Raw genomic sequence first — 23787 nt, 5'->3', positions numbered from 1 at the left:
AATTCCTTCAGCTGTTTGTTTGAACAATCCTGTTTCTTTTATTACTTTCAGTGATTTAAACTTTTCCTCTCTAAAGGCCACAAACTGTTTGTCTGCAACTTCCTGTATTTCTTTACAGATGGCCATAATCTGTTTGTTTTTATCTTCCTCTATTTCTTTACGGATGGCCATAATCTATTTTAGTTTTTTCTTCCTCTAGCATTTTGTTTCCTCTGTTATCCTCTTCATGAGCATAGATGTTAAGTCATCTTCTTGAATTTCAATTATGCTGGGGTGTCCAGGTTTACTTGTCCCTGGATAACTGGGTTCTGGAGATGCCATATTGCTCTCTCTTTTGTTGGTTGAGCTTTTACACTGGCCTCTACCCATTGGGCTTTCTTAGGTGTTTGGGGTTAGTTTCTGGTGGTTCCTGGAATCCTGTGGTGGAGAGAATCCCCTTGGCAGGAAGATGGTTTTTCCTGAAGGAAGCCTTCTCAGCTTTTGGGGTATAGTCACTGGATGGCTGGTATTTTTTAGGATTTGCCGCTGCTCACCTCAGGCATAGAGACAGAGACCTGTGTGGTAACTGTGGTCCTTGTTAGTCAAGAGGGCTCTCCTCTCACCAGGAGAAGTCCTGAAGACAGTTGCCCTGCTTCTGGGTTTCTTGCTGTGCATTTAGTGATCCGCTGCTCTAACCTGGGTGCCCCATGGTTTGGTCAGTTTTGTTAGGGATAACTGGTTGCCCCTTGGAGCAGTATCTGGGGGTTGATCTCAGGGATTTTGGGCTTTTGTAGGTCTGAGGTTGGGGCTCTGTGTCCTAGTACCCAAGAGGTAATCTGTGGTGGGTGGGTACTGCTCTCCTGGTAACAGCAGGCTATCTGGTGCACAGCAGGTCCCTGGATTGGGCCAGTCTGTGGGACCTTTTCCAGGGATATACTGGGTAGCCTAAGTCCATTCCCTTTGCTTTGTTTCCTTTGAGGATTTCTCCAGACAGTGACTCCCAATCTCTGGTGCCCTGGAGCATACAGCTCTGTCTGTGCTGGAGAGCTGGGCATGCAGCACCTGTCTGTGATTGTGGCTGGAGCCCAGTTCAGTGATGGTGGCTCATGCCCACCGTCTGCAAGACTTTTTCCAGGGAAAGACTGGGTGACCCAAGTCAGTACCGTTTCCTTCCTTCCCTGTGAAGTTTTCTCCCAACAGGGACTCCCAGTCTTTGTTTTCCAGGGGCACACAGCTCTGTCTGTGCTGCGGCTGGTGCCCAGTTCAGTGATGGAGGCTCGTACCCGCTGGTCTGCAAGACTTTTTCCAGGGGAAGACTGGGTGACCCAAGTCAGTACAGTTTCCTTCCTCCCTGTGGGTTTTCTCCTGACAGGAACTCCCAGTCTCTGGTGTTTTTGTGCCCACCAATCAGCCTGGGAAGGTGATCAGGACACACAGGCATGTGACTCTGGTCTGGGGACCTAGTGCCTTCAAGACCCAGGATCTCTTCCGGGTTCTGGCTGGGTGACCTGAGAGTGGACCCGACTGATTCCCACACTATGGGGGTTTCCTCTCACCTGGGAAACACGATCGCTGTTGTTTTAGGGCCCAGAGTTCAGTCTCTTGATCGCTCTACGGAAAATGTTGTCCTGCTCCTCAGACACAGTGTTCTCCTGACGCTGCCGTCTTGTCCCCCCAATTCTTATACCCATAGACAAATATAGCTCTCAACGTCATCAAACAAGATTCTTTTTACAGCATATGGAAACAATTACAGGCATCAATAATTGCTCAAATTGCAGAGAACTCCTGACCAAGAGTGGTCAACTCCCTTAAAAGTTGTATAACAAAACGACTACACCTGTAGTTCAGAGGCCATCAAAGAAGAAGGCTGAAAAAACTAGAGAAGACACAGGACCACATTTACTGTGGGACTAGGTCATCTGTTACATTACATTACATTACAAAAGTGGAGATAAGATCTACATTTGATTCAGGAATTGAACATGTATTTTTGTTGTTGTTGTTGTTCATGAAACTCTTTACTTACAGTGTAAGGTCTAAGTTGTGGCTCTAGTATGGAGAGTACATTGGTGACTACAGAACACAGGAACAAACCCCCAGTCTCCCTTGGGCTTTTATTTTAATGGCATAGGTAAACAATAAGACCTGACATAGCGGCAGGTGTGTGATGGGGGCAATATGTGTGACGGCAATAAAATAACCTGGATTTGAGGAATGATAGCTGTGGTGGAATACGTTATTCTAAGCCTGTGTCAGAGTGGGTGCCAGTGCCCCCGAAAAGGTAACTGTTCATTGAGAAAAGTGTGTCCAGGGGTTACATTAAAATGCAACAGAGCATTGCTTCTGAAGTTCTGTATTCCTGTGGGCACCTACATGTGCATGTCCTTATGTAACATTCTCATCTAGCCAATAGAGATGCTCAGTACTGCTTAATTCCCCTTTCCTGTTGCTGTGATGAAAAGCTGTGACAAAAGCAATTTAAAGGAGAAAGAGCTTATCTTAACTCACAGTTGGTGGGGAAGTCAAGGCAGCACAAGCTTAAAGCAACTGGTTAAGTCATATCCCCAATCTGATGGAGGCATACTCCTGTTCTCCACTAATAGAGTCAAGATAATCCCCGACAGGTATGTGTGGAGGCCTCTCTTCCCTATGACTCTAGAGTCATTCATTTTGTCAATTAACACTGATCACAGGTATTTTTCTCCCACCATTGTAGTTACATAATTTAATTAATTATTATCTCCAGGTATACCTTGCCTCTATTCCCAGATACATGGGGGGAATGGAAGCAACTATTTTCCTATGTATTACAGATAAAGGGATAGATGACAGAAATAGAGAAAAAGAAAATAAATGAACACAATACGAATATTGGAAAAATAATTACGCTTTTTTTTCTTTTTCTTATAAAAATTCTTTTCACTATGAGCTACTTCCCTCAGAAGTTGGATCCTAAAGCTAACACAGAGATCAGCTTCATGCACAGGTCTCTAAAGTGTAAGACCACACCTCACTCTAGTGTTACGGCTAATGAGGTTATATCTGAAACACAGTGCTGTTTCTAAAGCATCACTTTCCAAGTTGTTAACTGCAGTGGACATCTGCTCACCTTCCCATTTCTGTGGGGTCTGAGCTTCTCCAGCTACAGCATGTGGTGTCCTGCATGGCGTCTCTAGGGATGATCGTGTCTAATGAGCCGTAAAGTCATATGTAACATTGTTTACTACTTTATTTTTGTTGTTTGAGGGGGATTTCTTCTGTGAGATAGTTATTTTTATTTCATCTCATTTTCTTAGAAACAACCAGATTTTGTGTGAGAGTAGAAACTGAATTAAAGCTCTTGGGAAGCAGTTGCTTTTCTGGCCATGTGGAGGGCATGAGAACTGTAGAAAGAGGTATTGAAAGCAAGCAGAAACAATTGCAAGGGTTGAAATGTGTAGAAGAAAGCATCCTGAAGTCAGTACTCGAATCGCATGAGTCACCACTGAGCAGAGACAGAGCACATGCCCACAGTACTCAAAACTATAATTTCCAGTTGGGCAAAGTATTCCTCATTTTTTAAAAAATGCTGTGAACTACCATCCTATTAAAAAAGTGTTACAGACTGTTTTACATGTGTAATTATGTGAGATAGGCTGAGGGATGACAAGAGAAAATTGTTAATACGCTGTATCAAGAAGTACAATGTCACAATGAAGACCATTAGTTTGTACAATTCATACATACAAGAGATAGAAGAGCAAGAGAAAGTTTAGGCGGAAAACGAGGACTGTGTAGTCCAGGAGACACAAGCACTCAGTTTAATATTGAGAACTGCCTGGAAATAAGAGCAGTGAGCTTGGAGTCCCTGGAGATTTCAAGTATATCCTAGGCAGGTTCTCTGCTTTTACTGTAGATTATAACTGGAATCTCCCCTAAGGCCTAAGCAGGAAAGGCCCATCTCCAGCTGTATGCTATGAGAAGGTGATGGGAACTTTTAGTGGTTAGATCTAGTGAGGTTTGGGGCCGTTTCGAGGCGTGCTCTTGAAGAAGTTTCAGTGGCACCACTGTCCTCTTCCTCTCCTTCCCCTTCTTTCTTTTGTTTCTAAGCTGTCAGAGGTTAAAAGCTTGCCTCCCGGCACACCAACACCATGCTTGCAGACTGCCATAGCTGAAACTCTGAGGGCTGACTCTCACCATCCCATACACTATCTCTGCTTCATGCTTCAAGTTTAAGATGTGAGTTCTTAGCTTGCTGCTCCGGTATCTGTGCTGCCTGCTGCCCTGCTTCCCACCAGGATGCTGAAGAATTTTCACCCCTCTGGAAACAAAAGCCCAAATGAACCTTCCCTTCTTTATGTTACATTAGTCATGGTGTGTTTTCACAATAGTAGAAAAGTGAGTAATGCAAAATTTGGTACAAGAGAAGGGGCTATTTCTGTGTCAGGCCTCACAGTGCTTTCTTAGAGGATTGTGGCGGCTTTGGAGATTGTACTAGAACAACTAACTTTTGTAAGACCCTGGGAGATAGCACCGAGAGCAATGCAGACTGCCCAGGCTCAATAGGTTTCAGAGAGGAACAATTAGGCAGCTGGGCTAGAGACTGGCCATTTCTGAGATATTTGGCAACAAATGTGATTCTTTCTGCCCTAAGAAGGTGCCTGAGGCTACAATTCAAATCAACAGACTAAATTCTTTGGTGGAGTTTTCAGGACAGACTAATAGTGGCTCTGTTGTGTGATTATTAGCAAGCATTGTTATGTAGGTCTACAGTAGTACAGAAAGAAATGCAAAATGGACAGAGGAAAAAAACAACACCAGAAGCTTAATGGTACAACCAAGGCTTGTGCTAAAAAAGGCTACAGTTGTTAAGGCAATTAGTTCCAGTAAAGAGATGACTGATGCACATTGGAATAAACTGTGTTTTTAGGGCAGGATCTTAGCCCCCTGAGCTTCCAACTTTAGAAAGAGAGCATAGGCATTTTCTGCTCGTGGAAGAAGACTGCAATCAAAACCTGATGGTAAAATGGCTCAGGGGTGCGTGCCAAGCTGGTACTCATCCTTTCATCCTGGCCGTGTCATTCATTTGATGCTTCTGAGTCTAAAAAGATACAGATTGAGGTGTCATTTCCATGGTCTCCCTTCTATGTGCTGTGTGGCAGGGCAGTCTCTAGGTGAAGGCTGTGAGAGGTGCTGAGAGGACCTTGAGTGAAGCTGTGGAAAGGAGGCCTTGGTTGTGCTACAGAGCACAAACTGTTAAAATGGCAGAACCAGGAGACAGCAAGGAGAACTGCAGGCAGGGAGTGGAACAAACCCAAGAGAAATGCATGTTACAGGCAGCAAAGCTGGAGAACCAACTCCAGCCAAGCCCTTTGACGGCGGACATAGAGCTGGAGAACTCACTGTGATACCTTTTAATTATAAGTGAGAAATGGATTATACCTAGAGAAATTAAGAAATTTCAAATAGTGTCTTCAGAAAGGAGATTTCACTTCAGTGTAGTACTAAACATAAAACTTTATATTTGTTAAGAAAATCACAGATGTATATATACATATATATGAAAATGCACACACTTTATTTTCTAAACAAAATAAAAATGTTAGTTGTTTGGGTATAATTCTTCCTGCTTCAGAAATTTAACATTACTTATTTCAGTTCAAAAAATAAAATAAAGCCCCAAAATATTAGTTAAACAATTCTGACTGAGCTAAAGCAAATTGGTTTTCTTCAAAATATTTCTTCTTTTTCCTTAATAATAGTTTGGGCTTTCTTAAATATATCTTAATCTTAAAATTTTCCAAGAGTCTTCTGAAACTTACATAGAGTTTAAAAGTTTTCAAACGTAATAATTTAAAGATGTCTTCATCATACCACACCCCTCAAAGCTCAGGGAACTGCAGAAGAGGAGGGAGCCAGAGGTCATGGATGTCTGCCAGACACAACAGGACATAAATTCAGAGAGACGGTGTTAGCACACACAGCCACACAGAGTCAAGGCAGATGGTCCCAGCATAGGTATGGACAGAGGGTCCCACTTGGTCCCAGCAAGTGGGGAAATGGACATGGGGACCCATCCCTAACCAAGGAGGTTCATACTTGATACACTTTAGCAAAGGAAAAATAAGGTTTTTTCCAATACTGTGTCATTTAGGTTGTGTCAACCACACTAGAGGGCAGGCCTTACGCCAAGGAGTAGTTGGACAGTACAAAACAATTTGTTTGCTTGTTTGTTTGTTTTTGTTTTTGATCTGTGCTTTTTATTTTGTTTGGGCATTTTTTGTTTGGCTGGTCTTTTATTTATTTGCTTTGTTTTATTTGCTTTATTCATTTATTTGTTTTGTTTTGATTTTTAAGAGAGAGAAAAAACATAAGTTGGTTGGGAAGAAGGGTGAGGAGGGGCTAGGAGAAGTGGGGGAAAGAAAACATAGTCACACTATATTGTATAGGGTTTTTTAAATTAAAAAGGAGGAACAGACGGTTCAGTAGTTAAGAAGAATGACCTCTCTTCAGAAGGCTGGAGCTGGGTGCCTCGCATCCATGCCAAGTGGCTCACAGCCGCGTTTAACTGCAGCTTCACAGGCTCGGATGCCCTGCTCTAGTTGCTGCAGGCATTTGCAGTCATATACATACAGGCCTAACGTATTTTTTAAAAACATAACGACTTTTGCTAAGATGTTAAACATTTTGAAATCTCATCTATGAAGCGTATTTTAAATAAATATTGGACATATCTCTGATGTACTATCCCCACAAGGGTCACAACCCATAGGTTGAGAACCACTGCTCCAGCAGATGTCAGTTTATATGAGGAAATGTTTAGGATTCAGATTAGCTAGGCCAGTTCTGGGAAAACAATGACAATAAATCATGATATCTAAGAACTGCAATTTCTTATCATTAATGGGGCTAGAATAATTTTAGTTTAGTAACATTTATAGGGAAAAAAGTTTTCCCAGTCAAACTAGCCAGCTGAAGACTATTTGTAAGAAAAACATCAGAAATAGCTCACTTGTAACAGTTAAAATTTATTATTTTAAAACAAGTTTATTTATGGGAAGTTAAAATAGCACCCAATTAACAAACATGGGTTGTTTAGATTTTCTATTTCTTCTTGTGTCAATTTTGTCATGTTATTTTTTTCCTACAAAAGTTTATTCTTGTCTTTTAGTTTAACATAATTAGCATGATGTGTTTTTACATATTGCCTTATTTTTCTTTTCATGTCCACAAGATATAGAATAATGCCTTTTCTTTAATTCCTGGTGTATTAATGTGTGTCTTCTCTCTTCTTTTTGAAAAATCAAATGCAATAAAAGCTTATAAATTTCATTTATGTTTTCAAAAAGCTAATTTTGGATTTGTTAATTGTTTCATTTAACTCAAATTTTACTGTTTTCTGTTTGATTTTTATAATGCATACTGCTTTTTTTTTTTTTTACAAATAATCTGTTTGCTACAATTGTTAGATATGGACTTGTTAACATCTACATCAGTTAAATTAATTGATAGTTTTCTTTAAATCTTTTATATAGAGAATCTTATTTCTTATTTTAGTATCTTTTCCTTTCTACACTGAAGAGGTTCTGTGCTTGTGAATATCTTCCTTATACATAAAATTTGCCTTAAGATGCACTTACCCATCATCCAGATCATTCTTTAATGGTTTATTTTTATTTTTAAATACGTGTATAGCTGAAGGAGCTGTTCACATGTGCGCTGTTACCCAAGGAGGCCAGAAAACATCAGATGCCCCGGGGCTGGAGCTACCGGAACCTGATCATGGGTGAGCCACCTGATGTGGGTGTTGGGCGTTGGGCCAGCATCCTCTCAGGAGCAGCATGTGATCACGATCACCAAGCAACCTCTTCAGCTGCAATCCTCTCCCTTTAATGTAACCGATTAAGCCAACTAAAAATGAATTGTGCAACTTGTTGTTTTAGACTCTGTGGTTTGTTCTGCACATGCACAGTTCAGCTAGGAATTTGAGAAATTTGTGTTCAGACCCAGAACTCCTCCTTTGGACTCTACTACTTTGTAGGATTATTCTGTAATTAGTTTCCAGTTATTCCACAGTCCCAGATACTCCAATGACACCAGTAAATAAAGGTATCCCCAGTATATTAAAAAGCACATATTTGAAACCATATCTTTTCAGAGAATTTGCTCTATAAGCAAGAGGACGTGATTTCATACCCCCAGCACCCATGTAAAAAGTCACACACCAGCCTTGTGGAACAGAAACAGGTGGATCTGGAGAACTCACTGAGCACACACTAGCTAAAGTGAGGTTCTGGTTCAATGTGAAGGCTTGTCTCAAAAGTAATAAGGTAACTAGACTCGGAGGAAGCATCCCACTCTGGCCTCAGTGTGCATATATACAGATTCACATATTTGCATGCATGTAACACACACATTTGAACTCTCAACAACCTATACTTTATACTTCAGTATTAAAATTATCATGTATATTATCAATAAAAAGTAAACATACTGATTAATGGCATTTTTTGTTGTGTGAAAAAAAAACCTACCTTTTTTCTGACTTCCATTCTGTCTTGGTAGGTGATAAATTTCTCTGAAGAGGTTTCTGAAGACAGTTAAGATAAGAAAGTAGCTTGAGTATGCATAAATTTTTAATTTTATTTGTTCTCTGTTATATTTTCAAGTGGACAATAAATCTTTATAATAAAAATGTATTTATATTAATAATATATCATAAACCCAAATATCCATATAAAAGAATATCTATGGTCAAATGAGTATAACTGTTGAATCTTCTTCAGTATCTTTTTGCACTCTGAAATATAACTGCTACTAATTATTTTAGTGAGCAAGTGTTTTTATAAACATATTATAAATAATTTATTTAGATGGCTGTCTTACAATAGAAATGATGTAACATTTTACAAAAAATGACATTTTGTATTATTAGAAAATGAAAGTAACTTTAAATCAGGTTAATGGAAAATATAAGTAGAAGAATGATGTGGAATATTTCTTGATATTGCTTGATATGTTTATCAGATTTGGTTATCAAATTTCTAGCTGTCAAAGAATTATGGACTAAAGTACATTACCCTCAAATTCTTAAAGCCCTAATCTCCAGTGTGTTTATATTTTTAGCTAAGGCTTCCAGAAAAGTGTGAGGTTCCAGGGCAAAGCCCTAATCCAACAGAAAAAAGGAAAAAATTAAAAAAAAAAAGGAGTAGTAGTCACCAGAATAAGGTCCTGTATAATGACACAAGACCAAAGAAGTAAAAATGCCCAAACTAGGAAGAAAGAAATCTTGCAGGCAGCTTGAGCTTAGACGTTCAGCCTCCAGAAGGAGATCATTCACTCTGTTGGGTAAGCCATACACATTGCTGTAATTTTTGCTGCTGTTGTTTAACCACAACACTAGAAAATTAATGGAAAAACACCCAAGAAAAGAGTTCAGTCAGAGAAGCCATCTTATATTCAGTGAGAAATGTCTTCCATATATCCGTCAAAACTAGGCTAGTGTAAGGAGCCTACATCACTCTCACTGATTACACAACAATGTTTAGTACAGAGATTCTTTTTTAAATTTTATTATTATTATTTATTCTAATTTACTCACTTTGTATCTTGGCAGTAGCCCCCTCCCTCATCTCCTCCTGGTCCCACCTTCCCTCCCCCCCCCCTTTTTTTTCCTTATGTCCTTCCCCTAGTCCACTAATAAGGGAGGTCATCCTCTCCTACTATCTGACACTAGCCTATCAGGTCTCATCAGGACTGTCTGGGTGCTCTTTCTCTGTAGCCTAGTTAGGCCGCCTTGCAAAGGGGAGGTGATCAAAGAGCTGACCACTGATTCCACGTCAGAGAGAGCCCCTGCTCCTCTTACTAGACAACCCACATGGAGACTAAGCTGTCCATGGGCTACATCTAATCAGGGGGTCTACGTCCTCTCCAAGCAGGGTCTTTGGTTGATTCAGCAGTCTCTGCAGGACCCCAAGAGCTCAGATTTATATATATATATATAGCTTTGTTAGTCTTCTTATGGAGCTCCAGTCTCCTCTGGGTTTTTCTAGCTCCCCCTTCTTCCACCAGATTCTCTGCATTCTGCCCAAAGTTTGGCTATGAGTCGCAGCATCTGCTTCAATACCCTGAAGGGTAGAGTCTTTCAGATACCCCCTGTACAAGGCTACTGTCCTGTTCCCTGTTTTCTATGTCCAATGTCTATCCTGTTTGCCCTTCTGAATGAGGATTAATCCTCTTCCCTAGGGTCCTCTTTAGCTTCTTTAGGATTATAGATTTTACTAAGTTTACCCTATATTATATCCCTAATATCCACTTACAAGTGAGTATATACTATCAGAATGCGAAGATAAAAACCTCAAGGGACAATACATGCTGGAGAGGATGTGGAGAAAGGGGAACCCTCCTCCATTGCTGGTGGGAGTGTAAACTTGTACAACCACTTTGGAAATCAATCTGGCACTTTCTCAGAATATTAGGAATAGTGCTATATCAAGATCCAGCTATACCACTCCTGGGCATATATCCAAAAGATGCTCAACCATACAAGAATATTTGTTCAACTATATTCATAGTTTTATTCATAATAGCCAGAATCTATAAACAACCTAGATGTCCCTCAACCAAAGAATGGATAAAGAAATTATGGTACCTTTACACAATGGACTAGTACTCAGCAAATTAAAAACAAGGAAATCATGAAATTTACAAGCAAATGGATGGAACTAGAAAAGATCATCCTGAGTGAGGTAACCCAGAAGCAGCAAGACATGGTATATACTCACTTATAATACAGAGATTCTTATACCTTCTTCTAATACTAATCAATCATAAGACTATATGGAAAGACAATAACATAATAGCTTTGAATAACTGACCTTTGCCTCTCACCAGTGTGAGCCAGAGATGAAGCTGATCCATTTCATCAACTTTATAATGATTACTTTGTACAAAATAGTTTTTTTAATAAGGATGAGAAATTTGAATTAATCCTGATAACTGAGTGAAAAATGGACCATGGGTGGTCATTTTTACATTGTCTCTCTCAGATTATATGAAGACAGTTAACAGAAAGTTTTACAGTATGTGATAATATGACATGTACATATTGCCTGGAAAATGTGTCATTTCTTTTCACATTTAAGCTTTGAAGCTTAATGTGTGTCTTTGATAGCAGAAGCAAAAACATATTTTATATAAATTCTCAGAAAATATAAAAGGCAACACAGAGATGAAATGTGAAGGTATCACATTTGTGCTCCAAAATCCTCAGTTTTAAGACATAGGTTGTTTGTTTAAAATGTTTAAGTCATAGCTCTTAACTGCAAAGCTAAGCTTCATTTTGTATTATATTTCTCTCTGATGCAATTTTAGTTGTTCATGTTCATGCTTTCTCATGGCATTTATTTCTAAGAACTAAGATTCCTTTTTTTTCAATTACATTAAAAAGAAAGAACCTTATTAAGTGAGTACATGCCATGTTTGTCTTTCTGGGTCTGGGTTACCTCACTCAGGATGATGATTTTTCTAGTCCCATCATTTTTCTGTAAATTTCATGATGTCTTTATTTGTAATAGCTGAGTAATATTCCATTGCATAAATATACCACATTTCCTCATTCATTCTTAAGTTAAGGATCATACAGGTTGCTTTCAGTCTAGATATTATCACTGAAGCTGCTATGAATATAGTTGAGCAAATGTCCTTGGGGAATGATGAAGCATTCTTCTATTATTTTCCCAGGAGTGGTATAGCTGGATCTTAAGATAGATTAAGTCCCAATTTTCTGAGAAATCACCATATTGATTTCTAAGTGACTGTATAAGTTTACACTCCCAACAGCAATCAAGGAGTGTTTTCCTGGAGATAACTAGAACTGGGTGGCATTTGGAATGAGATATAAAAACTTAGTGCAGCTGGAAGCTCCCTGGAATCTATGAGGGTGACCCTAGAGAAGTCCCCTAGTAATGGGTGATATTGAGCTCAAACTGGCCACCTCTGTAACCAGGCACGGCTCCTAGCAATGAGACTGGAAGCCACAAAACCTTCAACCCAGCCACAAAACCTTCAGCATACTTCTGTCTGCTGAGGTAAATGTGGTAGAACTAGTAGCCAACCAAGGACGGGTCCAACTTAAGACCCATGTTTGCCACTGCCTGAAAAGACATGAACCATAGGTAGCTTAGAGTTCCAGGATAGAACCAAACATGACTAGCAGGAAAAAAAAAAAAAAGGAAATCAAATTATTTGTAATGATAGTCTGCTATACTCATAGATCAAGTCCTAGCCCTGTTGTAATTACAGAGGCATCACCCAGCAACTGATGGGAGGAGATGTAGAGACCCACAGCCAAACACTAGGCAGAGTCAGGGGAACCCTGCAGAAGTAGTGGAGGACAGATTGTAGGAGCCAGTGAGGTTGAGGATACCAGGAGAACAAGGCCCATACAATCAACTAAACAGGGCTTACAGAGACTGAAGCCACAGGTAGGACTCCATGGGTCTGAGCCAGGCCCTCTCTATATACATTATGATTATGTATCTTGATGTTGTTTGTAGAACTTTTTACTGGGCCTTCATGATGTTCCATGACAAATATCTGTTGCTACAAGGCTACTAATGGTTAATAAAACTTAATTTTTAATCTTTGTAGTCTGTATTTTTGTAAGAACTGCTTTTGTTGGGACACCTGCCCTAAGGCGAGGGCACTATTCATACTACCATTATGCTTTGTTCTCTGTCTTCCTTCTTGGCCAGATTAAACAATCATCAAGTTCTCCATAACAAGTGTGAGGATCTCCCCGCCTAGAATGTCTTCTCCTTCTTGCCCTTTCCTCTTTTGCAAACTCACAGGAGTCACTTTCTCCATCTGTGCTCCTTTCTTCTCTCCTAACTTAACTAGAAATGATTTGAAGATGTGCTTTCAGTTTTCTTATTAATTTGTTGTTTGTTTGTAGTTTCTTTTCGCAAAGTGAATACCAGTTTTTTAGAGGGGTTTTTCCTAGAATTTAATCTTCCACAGACTTCTATTTCAAATCTGTAGCACACTCTGCCTTGATAGTTCAACTCCATTTTTTTCTTGAAATGCCTCTTCTTTGCACAGCTGCCACCTCCTTTTTTCAGCTTCTTTAAGTTCCTTCTTTCTGCCTAGAAACACAGCTTTCATGTTCCCTAAACACTTGGCTGAAGAACAGGTAAGCTTCTAATAAAATTCTCCTGACACAATTTCCAAAATTTCTTGTAACAACCTGAATAGATTTAGTTCACATCACTTCCCAGACTCCCTCCCCTCCCACAGTCCCTCAAATATTAGAATCAGCTGGCACAGAGACTCACTTCTGGAATTCCCACAATATTATTACACCTTGGGCTTCTTTTTAGAAAAACAGCTGTCTAAGCCATCAATCCTCATCCTCTCTCCAAAATTTGTTTTTTTTCTTTCTGACAGTTCCTCATAGTATAATAATTAAACTCTTAACTGATTAACTATAGAACTTCTCTAGCCTTTCATTTTGCATCTTACTGCTAGACAGATTGCTATTTTATTCTACTGAAGTTAATTTCTGAAATATATTTGCTATAAAAAGGTACTCTATAATTGGCATGCTATTCCCTAGCACTCCAAGAGTGGTTCCAGGGATATTTTTCTCAGTAATAAAAAGTTTTCATAGTTGTAAAAAGTCTTATGCTGCCAGAGTACATATAAAACATGATATATAAACATAAAGTTTTCAAAGAGGCAGGAGTGAGAAAGGAGATCATTTCTATTATATACATGCGAAGTTAAGTTACACATCAAGACATGAGCAATCAACTGAGAAGCTCTCCTGCCTGGATGGACTTTCCACAGCAGCACTTGTTCTGTGGCAGTTAGCCATGCCCCTCCCACCGTGAAGAAGCAGTGAGCAACAGTTCTTACACCACGATTGCCGGCAGTCTGAGAATGACATGAAAAGGAAAATATGCCAATCATTGGCAAAAATGCAGCATCAAAGTCACCAAATACATTTGGGGAGATTTTTACAAGTCGTTCTTTCTGTATTTGTAAATTTAAGGATGACCCAGCACGCACACAAACCGCAGGAAAGCTGTGAACGCATACAAGCACCTTCAGCACGGGCTCTCATACTCAACGTAAACTCATGTGTTCCCAAAACCTGCTCCCAGAGCCAAACTAGTCTCCATGCAAAAGATGTTTTCAATTGCAGTATTCCATTGTTGCATCTTTACAGTAAAGCAGGAGTGGCAAAGAGCTACCCGGTAACTCTACCCTAGCCATTCGCTTCAGAACAGAAGAAAACATACAAGATAACTCGGCAAAGCATCACGTTAACCCTCCCTGAAGAACCAAAACTATAAGCATTTACTCCTTTATAAAGATTTGTTTTCCCATTCGGAGACTGAGCCTCCGGTCTTGAAAGCACATACTCTACCCTTGAGCAGTAGCTCCACGTACCCTGGATTTATACACAGCACTTAGATACAAAAGCTCAAGAGAGCTGATTAATTCCCAACTAAGCAGTCGAGAAGTCTTCCTCTGAAAGACTTAGCTATCTGTAAAAAGGTGAGGGGACTGCCATTCCCAGGAATGCATATCTAATAACAAATCCTACAAAAATAATTCTAAAAGCATAAAACTAAGCTATATTTTTAATGCATGACTGGAAAACAACAGAATTTTTATTCTAGTCAATAGCAAGAAAATGGTGAACTTTCTGTTTTATGAGTTTGGAACCTGTCTCTCTGGAATATTGTGTGAGGGTTAATTTTGATTACCAAACTGAGAAATACCTACAAGACTAACAGGGCATACTTCTGAGTTTGTTTATGATGGGTTTCCAGAGGCCAGAGATGACAGGATTCTGAAAGGCTCTGACCTAGTGAATGGAATTAGTCCCTTAATGAACTCCTAATTTGATGGTATCAGTAGAACAGTAAAAGGTAAGAGGAGGTGTGGCCTTATTGGAAGATATATCACTGAAGACATGTTCCTGCAGCAGTATCTTAACTTGACCATTTCTTGGTTCTCTGCCAGTCCATGATGTGAACTACTGTGTTCTGGCATACCTTCCCTTGTAGCTTGCTTTTGGCTACTTTGTAGGTTCTTCTTTCTTCCACCCTTCTCCATCCCTTTTTTTCCTCCCTTTTAACCCCCAACACTAGATAAGAGAGAGAAAAAATAGAGAGGAAAAGAAAGAAATCCCTGAATAAAATCATTCCACTATCATCCCACTATTACCATTACCGTCATCATTTCACATTATCATTCCACTATTTCCTGCTCATTGAGTTCCTTGGGGAAAGTCTGATCTTCAGCAACAGGATATCTAACTTCTTCTTTCTTCTTTGCACAAAACTACTCAACAAACCACAACCAACAACCAACCAACAACTCACCTAGTCTCTCGGGGCCCTAGCATTTATTTACCCTCTGAGAACTCCCCAGAATTCCAAACATCACACCATCGCAGAAACTATCTGCAGCTGGCAAAATCATGCCCCAGCTAGCATGCAAGACAAATCATAGGCAAATCAACTGCTGCAAAGCAGCCCCATATCCCTGTACCTGAGATAAAAATGAAAACATATATTTCTGTGGTGTTTTTTAAAGGCTCCAAGAGGTCAATTTATTACTACATTCCCTGATATGAGACTGAAGCCTCTGTAACTGTAAGCCAAAATGAATCCTTCCTCCCTAACACTGCTTCTGTCATGTCACTGCAGTGAGAAAAGTAACTAATAAAGACATGGTAGGGCAGCTCCTGGTGGTCAAGCCCCTAAAGCCTTGTCTTACTGTTTTGTTTCTAGTTTAATATAATAGCTGATACTCCAACCAATGACTATGCATGGAGATAACCTAGAACTCCTGCACAGATGTAGCCCATGGCAGTTCAGTGTCCAAGTGGGTTCCCTAGTAATGGGAACAGAGACTGCCTCTGACATGAACTGAATGGTCTGCTCTTTGATCACCTCCCCCTGAGAGGGGAGCAGCCTTACCAGGCCACAGAGGAAGACAATGCAGCCAGTCCTGATGAGACCTGATAGGCTAGGGTCAGTGGACTTGGAGAGGGGCATCGGAGAGGAGGGAGAGAGGGTAGGATGGGAGGGGGTGAGGGAGGAGGCTACAGCTGGGATACAAACTGAATAAACTGTAATTAATTAAAAAATAAATTTAAAAGAAAAGAAAATGGGAAATGGGGAGAGTGACTACTGACTCCAAAAAAGAGGAATGAGAGAAAGTCCACTCAAGATGTCAGACATTTAGGAGCGTTTACACCTTTTCAAGTGCTTTCCTTCTCAAAGCAGTATTTCTTCCCATTCTCCTCTTACTAGTAGTATCTGACTGTGCTTTTCACTGTAATTGCTCCATGTGTATGCATACAGGTGTATGTCTGTCCATGTATATATATGTGCATGTGTATCTGTATGTATGTTTATCTGTATAGCTGTGTAGATGTGAGTACATGTATAATTACATATACAGATATTATGTATTTGTGTACAGACATGCTTGTTATATGCATACATATGCATATGTACATAGCATTTACATGTATGTGCTGTTACATATGTGCATGCATGCATACACATGTGCATAAATGCAGGGAGGAATATATGTATCTATGTGTGTACATACATGTGCATATATGTGGGAGTTATGTCACTTGTGTATATTCAAGCATATGTGTGTGTATATCCAGAGTGTGTGTGTGTACATGTGCATACACAAATATATATATATATTATATGTGTATATATGTGTATGCATCCTATTATTCTCATCTTCCATGAACCACTATTACTATAAACAAGTAAACATTCTCTCTTCTGAGACAGAAACTTGAAAAGCTCAGAAAAACACATTTTTATTATCACATATGAAAACAAAACCTAAGCCATCTGATTTTTGGTGTTTACTTGATCTGTTCTAATCATCCCAGTCTGGTGTGTTACCCTCCGAGAACATCCACATGTCATGCTGCAAACATGGGCATCACTGATACAGGTTTTCTGAGCACTTTTGCTCAGACCCTTCTAAAACTCAAATTTTTCTGAATTCCTGAATATTTCGCCTGAAGTTTTTGATATGCGGCTTATATGTAGCTCTATAACTACAGAAAGCCCTGGTTATTACCACTGCTGCTGCTTATGCTACAAACTTCTGCCCTTTTAAAGTTCAAAATCACTCTAACACCTCAGGGGCCTACAACTGTATGACTAAGAAACAACATTTCCTAATCCATCCATTGTTCATTGAACACACATTTTTTTAAAGTTGTTTTATTGACCATTACTAAAAATAAATCATTACAAACAAAGCTGCTATGAACATAGTTGAACAAATGTCCTTGTTGTGTACTTGAGTATCTTTTGGATATATGCCTAGGAGTGCTATAGCTGGATCTTAAGGTAGCACTATTCCTAATTGTCTGAGAAGGTGCCAGATTGATTTCCAAGTGGTTGTACAAGTTTACATTCCCACCAGCAATGGAGGAGGGTTCCCCTTTCTCCACAACCTCTCCAGCATATGTTGTCACTTGAGTAGCCCATGGTAGCTCAGTATCCAAGTTGGTTCTCTAGTAAGGGGAAAAGGGACTGTCTCTGGCTGGCTTTTGGACCACCCCCCCCTCCCTGAGAGAGGAGCAGCCTTGCCAGGCCACAGAGGATGACAATGCAGCCAGTCCTGATGAGACCTGATAGGCTAGGGTAAGATGGAAGGGGAGGAGGACCTCCCCTATTGGCAGACTTGGAGAGGGACATGGGAGGAGATGAGGGACGGAGGATAGGATTGAGAGGGAATGAGGAAGTGGGATACAGCTGGGATACAAACTGAATAAAATGTAATTAATATAAAAAATAAATTTAATTAAAATAAATAAATAAATAAATATAAATTATAACAATTCAAATCAACATATAACTCACAGCCATGAATCAAAATTCTGAGGTCTTTACCCTGGCTGCAGTCACTTATCTACTTACTATTACTACTGAAGTGTTCCTTCATAGTCAGCATCCATGTCTGGTGCGTTTTGTTTGATGAAAACAAGCTAATTAGTGCTAAACCTTCCCTAGTTCATAAATTTATTCCTAAGAACATTAAAAGGAAGTCAAGTGAGACATGTTCAGTAACAGATGTTTGCCTTTTCTGGCTGCCTTTTTACAGTTTGTTCTCTCATTACTTTTTAAGAAATTTAGTTAATGTTCCTTTACTGGAGAACAACTTTACCTAGCTTCCCAGGGGGCAGGGACAGTGACGATTCCCTAGGGCAAGCACATCCTGTTCCTTTCCCTCACCTAATAGTTACTCAAATGTTCTCTGTACACAACCTCCAGTGCCTTCATCCCAACACTAGAGTCAGCTACACTGCAGCTTACCTACACAATAATAATAACAGCATCATTTCACTGGCAGCCACACAAATAGAACCACTGCCAATGCCATTACTAACACCCAGGAGCCTCATGCTCCTTGAATGTCTTTCCCACCTGAGGGCATTTCAGAAGAACAAGTTAATTATTATTGAGAAATCTGGTTGGTTTCCACAGAAAATAAACTAATGAGGAATGACTCCACAAAATGAAACTCCAATGGTCATTTATAATGAAAAATGTAAGAATAATATAAAGAATCATACACTAAGATTTTTTTTTAGTTGGATGTTGAGCTCACTGCTATAATAACATCAAGGATCTCACTTACTAGCTCAGTCTGCCCTGCAACTTGGGCTGACCTTAAACTCAATTCTTTCTCTTCAGCCTACCAATTGGTACCAGCGGGTACAAATGCCCACTGGTACAATAGTGGCATGAACGTTATGAGAGTTTCAAGCTGCATTTTTATTGGATTTAAGGTACAGTCCATGAGATAAAACCAAGCCTGACTTATCAGAATAACAGGAATAAGTTTTCCCTTAGTACCCATAACCTAGCTATCCCCAGAGTTTTGGCCTCATTGACAGGTGACATTCATCTTCTCCCCCAAGTTCTCCAAAATACTCTGCCACCTCCCTAGCCACCCAACTCCATATCCATTCCCAGTCCCCATCCCTTCCTTCGCCAACCTAGCAAGTTCAGTTTGTGCTGGCGACTACTCCTGAGGCCTGCCCTGAATAATGACTGATTTGCCAGCTAGTGATATTGACTTGACATGAACAACTCGTCCCTGAGGCGTGCTGGCAGATCATCTATCCAGAGTGTTGATCTCTGACCTCCATTCATACATGTACCGTGTGCACATGCACCTACACACATAAAAACAGAAAGTAGCCTAATGTAACCACTTATGAGACCAAGTTGCATTTGCTACTAATCTTCTACTTCCGAGTTCATGTCAGGCATGTTCCTTTCACTGTGGTTTAGCTATAACAGTAGATTTGTTTCTGTCCCTAGGACATGTAGTTCTGGAGGGCCTCATGGCTCTATAATGTCCATACGACCATCTCATCTTCATGTCTTGACACCTTTCTTCTAAGGCACGTGCACAAAAGGAAACACCCATACCATCTTTCTACGGGATCACAAAATTAATCAGTTTCTTTCCGAGAGATCTTTCTGAACCCTAAAGCCACTGCGACAGCATGAATCAACCAATCAACCACAGAGAGTTTTGCATGACTGACAGTGAATACGTATGTTCCTTCAGTCCTCAGTTTCCAATGATTAGCTAGAAACTTCTGCCAATATTTGTTTTAATCCTTGCTGTTTTGAAGAATGGTAAAGGTCTGGGATGGAGAGAACATACTATTCTCGTAGCAGAACCAGTTTCAGTTTTCATCACCCATACGGCAGCTGACAGTCGTCTGTAACTCCAGTTGCAGGGGACCCACCACCCGTTTCTGGACTTTGCAGAGCCACTGGGCATTCGAGCTGTATGTATGTATACATATAGGCAAACACTCATAAAATCAAAACAGTACTAAAGGCACATGCACTAAACAGTGCATCTCTGAATACTCATTCTTTTGCTTTTCTTGGCTTTGCCTATTGTAAATGGGGTACCCCAGGTCTATACTCTCTAGGACTGTTCCATGTATTCTCAGAATTATAACATAAAATTGAAGGAAAAAAAGTTGGAGACAGTAGTCTTTTCCATATGATTAAGTAATTGCACATTTTTATGCTTGTATGAGGTATTAAATCCACAGGTTTCACTTACCTTAGATATTATCTTTCAAGATAAGGTCATAAGTATCTCCATTTTTCATAGGCCATAAAATATAACCCAACTAGCTATTCCTCAAGGATAAAGGGTTTTATTTACACTATACAAAGAAGTTTTAGAAAGCCATGTGTCATTGCTTAAAATAATTGGATATTCTAATACACTGCTAATAGAGTAAAGCATTAATACAAATGATGAACATCATCGAATTATTAAATTAGAAGTAATGCAGTAACACATATAAGGATACAAATGTGTTTACATTAACCTTTTAAAAGGATAGTGCTCCTGTAACCTAAAAGAAGGGTGTCAACAATGACTTTCATAGTGAAGCCGAGGAAGGTTTAATGAGAGCAGTGTGTAGCCAGCATATCTAATCTGAAGTTCAGACTAGAGTGTGACACACATTCCAAGATAGCTATGATTAGGACCCGGCATACTCAGAGGTGACAATGTCAGTTTGAAATGCCAAGAGACTGAAATGCCTCTACAGAATATTTCAAAGTAAAATATGTTATATTGATTTTCCCCACAAGAAAACAATAAGTTTTGTCTTGTCTCCACTCTACTTTATCAATGCAGCTACCTTTATTCTGTTTTTCAGTTCCCTTTGAATTCTCAACAGCTTGAACAACTTGACATCATGGCTACTACTTAACACCATCGGGATGTAAAACACAGAAAAGATAAGAAGTGTGCTTTGAATGTAGGGAAAGTGGAGTCCCTGGGCATTACTGGCGGGAACCCCTTAGGTGTTACAGCCATTCTGAACAAGCAGTGATTCCTTAAACAACACAGAAACACAATGGCAATCAACAATCTCAGTTCTGGCACATTCTCCAAAGGAACAAAATCAGAGATTCAACAACATGTGAATCCTCGTGCTAGCAGTGACATAACTCAAAATATAAAAAGGTAAGAGCCACTCTTGTCAATTGATTCTTACTGGAATATTATTCAGCCCAGTAGAGGAAGTACATTCTGACACACTACAATCCAGAATGATCTTTAAGATATTACACTAGGTGAAATATACCAGTCACTAAAGAAAAAAATATGTAAGATTTTGATTATCTGAGGTACCTACAGTGGTCAGAGTCACAGAGGCAACGAGCATGGCGGTGGCCTCTGGGAGCTCAGGAGAATTAGTATCTGATGGTCTTACATGGTATCTTTACAGTTTTAGATAACAAAGGTCTTCTGAAGATGGACTATGGCAGCAATTATACAGGATTGTGGATGTGTTAGCACTCAGACAAAGTCTTAAGAATTGTTAAAACACAAAACTTTAGGATACAGATTTTTATAATTAAATAAAACAATTTATAATAATTTTAATTATTTAAAACATGAGATAAACTTATTCTTTTATCTCTACGTGGGATGTTAGTGTTTGTAGGCTAGGAGAATCCTTACACAAAACAAAAGCCACTTCTAAATGGTGAAAGCCACTTCTGATGATGAAAATTGAAAAATCCAGAGGTGCCAGGAACAAATCTGAAAGCCTGACTCTCAACTCCTGTCTCAGTCACACACAGAGAAAGACACACAGACACACACAAACTCCTGTCAATCTCTTTCTTTCATTTCAAACACACACACACACACACACACACTATGTAGTTGGAATGCAAAGATAAGATACATTCTTAATTACCTCTAACTGCACTTATAGAAAAGGCTTATGATTGCTCAGTTTTTCTCTAGTTCATTGCACCTCAAACACTTAAACACGTGCCTCATTTAGAAGTGCCAGCTATTATGTCATAGCTGTGGTCACAAGCCTGCCCTGCTCCTCAGTAATGAAAAAAAACAAAACACTTTTTTGCCGGTGAAGCACTGTGCAATCAAGTATGATATAATCTTGACAGAGGTGTTTCTCCACCCAGAGTTTTTAATGTACTTCTTCATACAGCTAGGGGAGCCTCTAAATTGTTATTTAAAATAGGGCAGGCAGAGAAGTTTTGAAAAAAAAAAAAAAAAGGAAGCTCATCTTTCATAGGGTACAGAGAAAACAGCTTCCCAGGCATATTATTTTATAAGGATATATAAGCATTGAAATATATATCCTTCTGGCTTACAACAGCAGTATAAACCTACACTATGATTAATGTTTTTTAAATAATGGTTATTGGTTGTCTTTATAATTGCCATAAGAAAATACCTGAAAGCAGTCACTTAGGAGAAGATTTACATCTGTTCATGGTTCATCATCAGAGCAAAAACACAGCAGTGAGATTGGCTCATGGCTACATCAGCAGACACATGAGGCCACTGGTTGCTTTGCTTTGGCAGTCAGGAAGTCGAGAAAATGTAAACAGAGGAGAGGCCGGGGATGCACCCACAAAAAGGCAGCCGCCTTGAAGTCAAAAGTGAGGCTTCAGAAAAAATAGGCCTGCCAGCAACCCTGATGGCTATTCCAGGCTCCAGAGTGTGAGAAGGATTAACTTTTGTTCTTTAATCAACCTGCTTACATTCGCCATCATATTTTGCTATGGTAGCAAATGAAAAGTGAAGAAAAAATAAATCACTGACATGAAAAGATAAAAGATAAAAATCAGGTCATGCCTATTCACACACGGGTTGGGTCATGTAAGCACCGTAATATACAGAGACTGGCTCTCTAAGAATGCATTGTTATAGCGCTGTGATCTGTCTTAAAGAACTGGTGCTAAAGATGTGTACGGCTATTCACATAGCAGAACTTGCGCTAAGGGGCGATCCCCAAATAAAGACCCAGATCTTCGTATCATAGGCTCTCATGCTTTGTGTTACAGTCCTCGTTCTGAAAGCCACAAGTGGGCAGCCAAAAAACTGCATTTGGATTTTCTCAATTCATCAGTTGTTATGCTTAAACAGATGCCTTCATCCTCAGGCTCTACTTGACTTCTTGATAGAATACAAACAGTAGCTGCGTCGTCACACCTAGGACAAACCACGTGGTGACCCTCTGCCTGAGAGTTTTTTCCTAATAAAATATAATACACAAATTACGGGTCAAGATCATTAGCAAATTTTACACAAAGCATGAGGACAGGGTTCAAGCTTTGCTTCTGGGAGAAAAGATTGTGTGTGTGTGTGTGTGTGTGTGTGTGTGTGTGTGTGTGTGGTTGCTTTTGATTTTAAGACAATGTCTCCAAACTGTTGCCTAGGCTGGCCTCAAACACACAGCCATTCTCTTGCTTTAGCTTAACAGGTTCCTGGACTGCAGGAACCTCCACACTTGGCTAAAAGATGGATTTCAATGGAGAGTTTAGGAGCGAAATAGGTGCACAGAAAATTTTCATTATATTGTTATTTTTTTCATCAGAATTGACCCAATATTTTTCTGGAAAAAACAGCAAGTAAACTCCATGTCCATATTTAAAAATACTTACCAAATACTGTTGCTTTAACACTCCTGATGATACAGATGAGGTCTGAGAAGATTCACGGAGCAAAGGCAGAGACCTTAACGATGTTGTGCTCTTATCATAAAACTTCCTGCCTGCTAGAAATATTGATGAAGGTTAAAATAATATTTATCTAAGAAGAGCACACACTGATCATATTGCTTAATGATACAAGAAGGGAAGCAAATCATCTTTATGGGCTCACTTTTCTATGTTAAAATCACATCTTGTCATCTCATCAGAGAGAGATGAAGAAGTGATGGCCCTGCAT

The sequence above is a fragment of the Meriones unguiculatus genome, chromosome 10 (assembly GCF_030254825.1).
Source record: "Meriones unguiculatus strain TT.TT164.6M chromosome 10, Bangor_MerUng_6.1, whole genome shotgun sequence".
NCBI lineage: Eukaryota > Metazoa > Chordata > Mammalia > Rodentia > Muridae > Meriones > Meriones unguiculatus.
Note: the sequence above shows the minus strand (reverse complement) of the source record.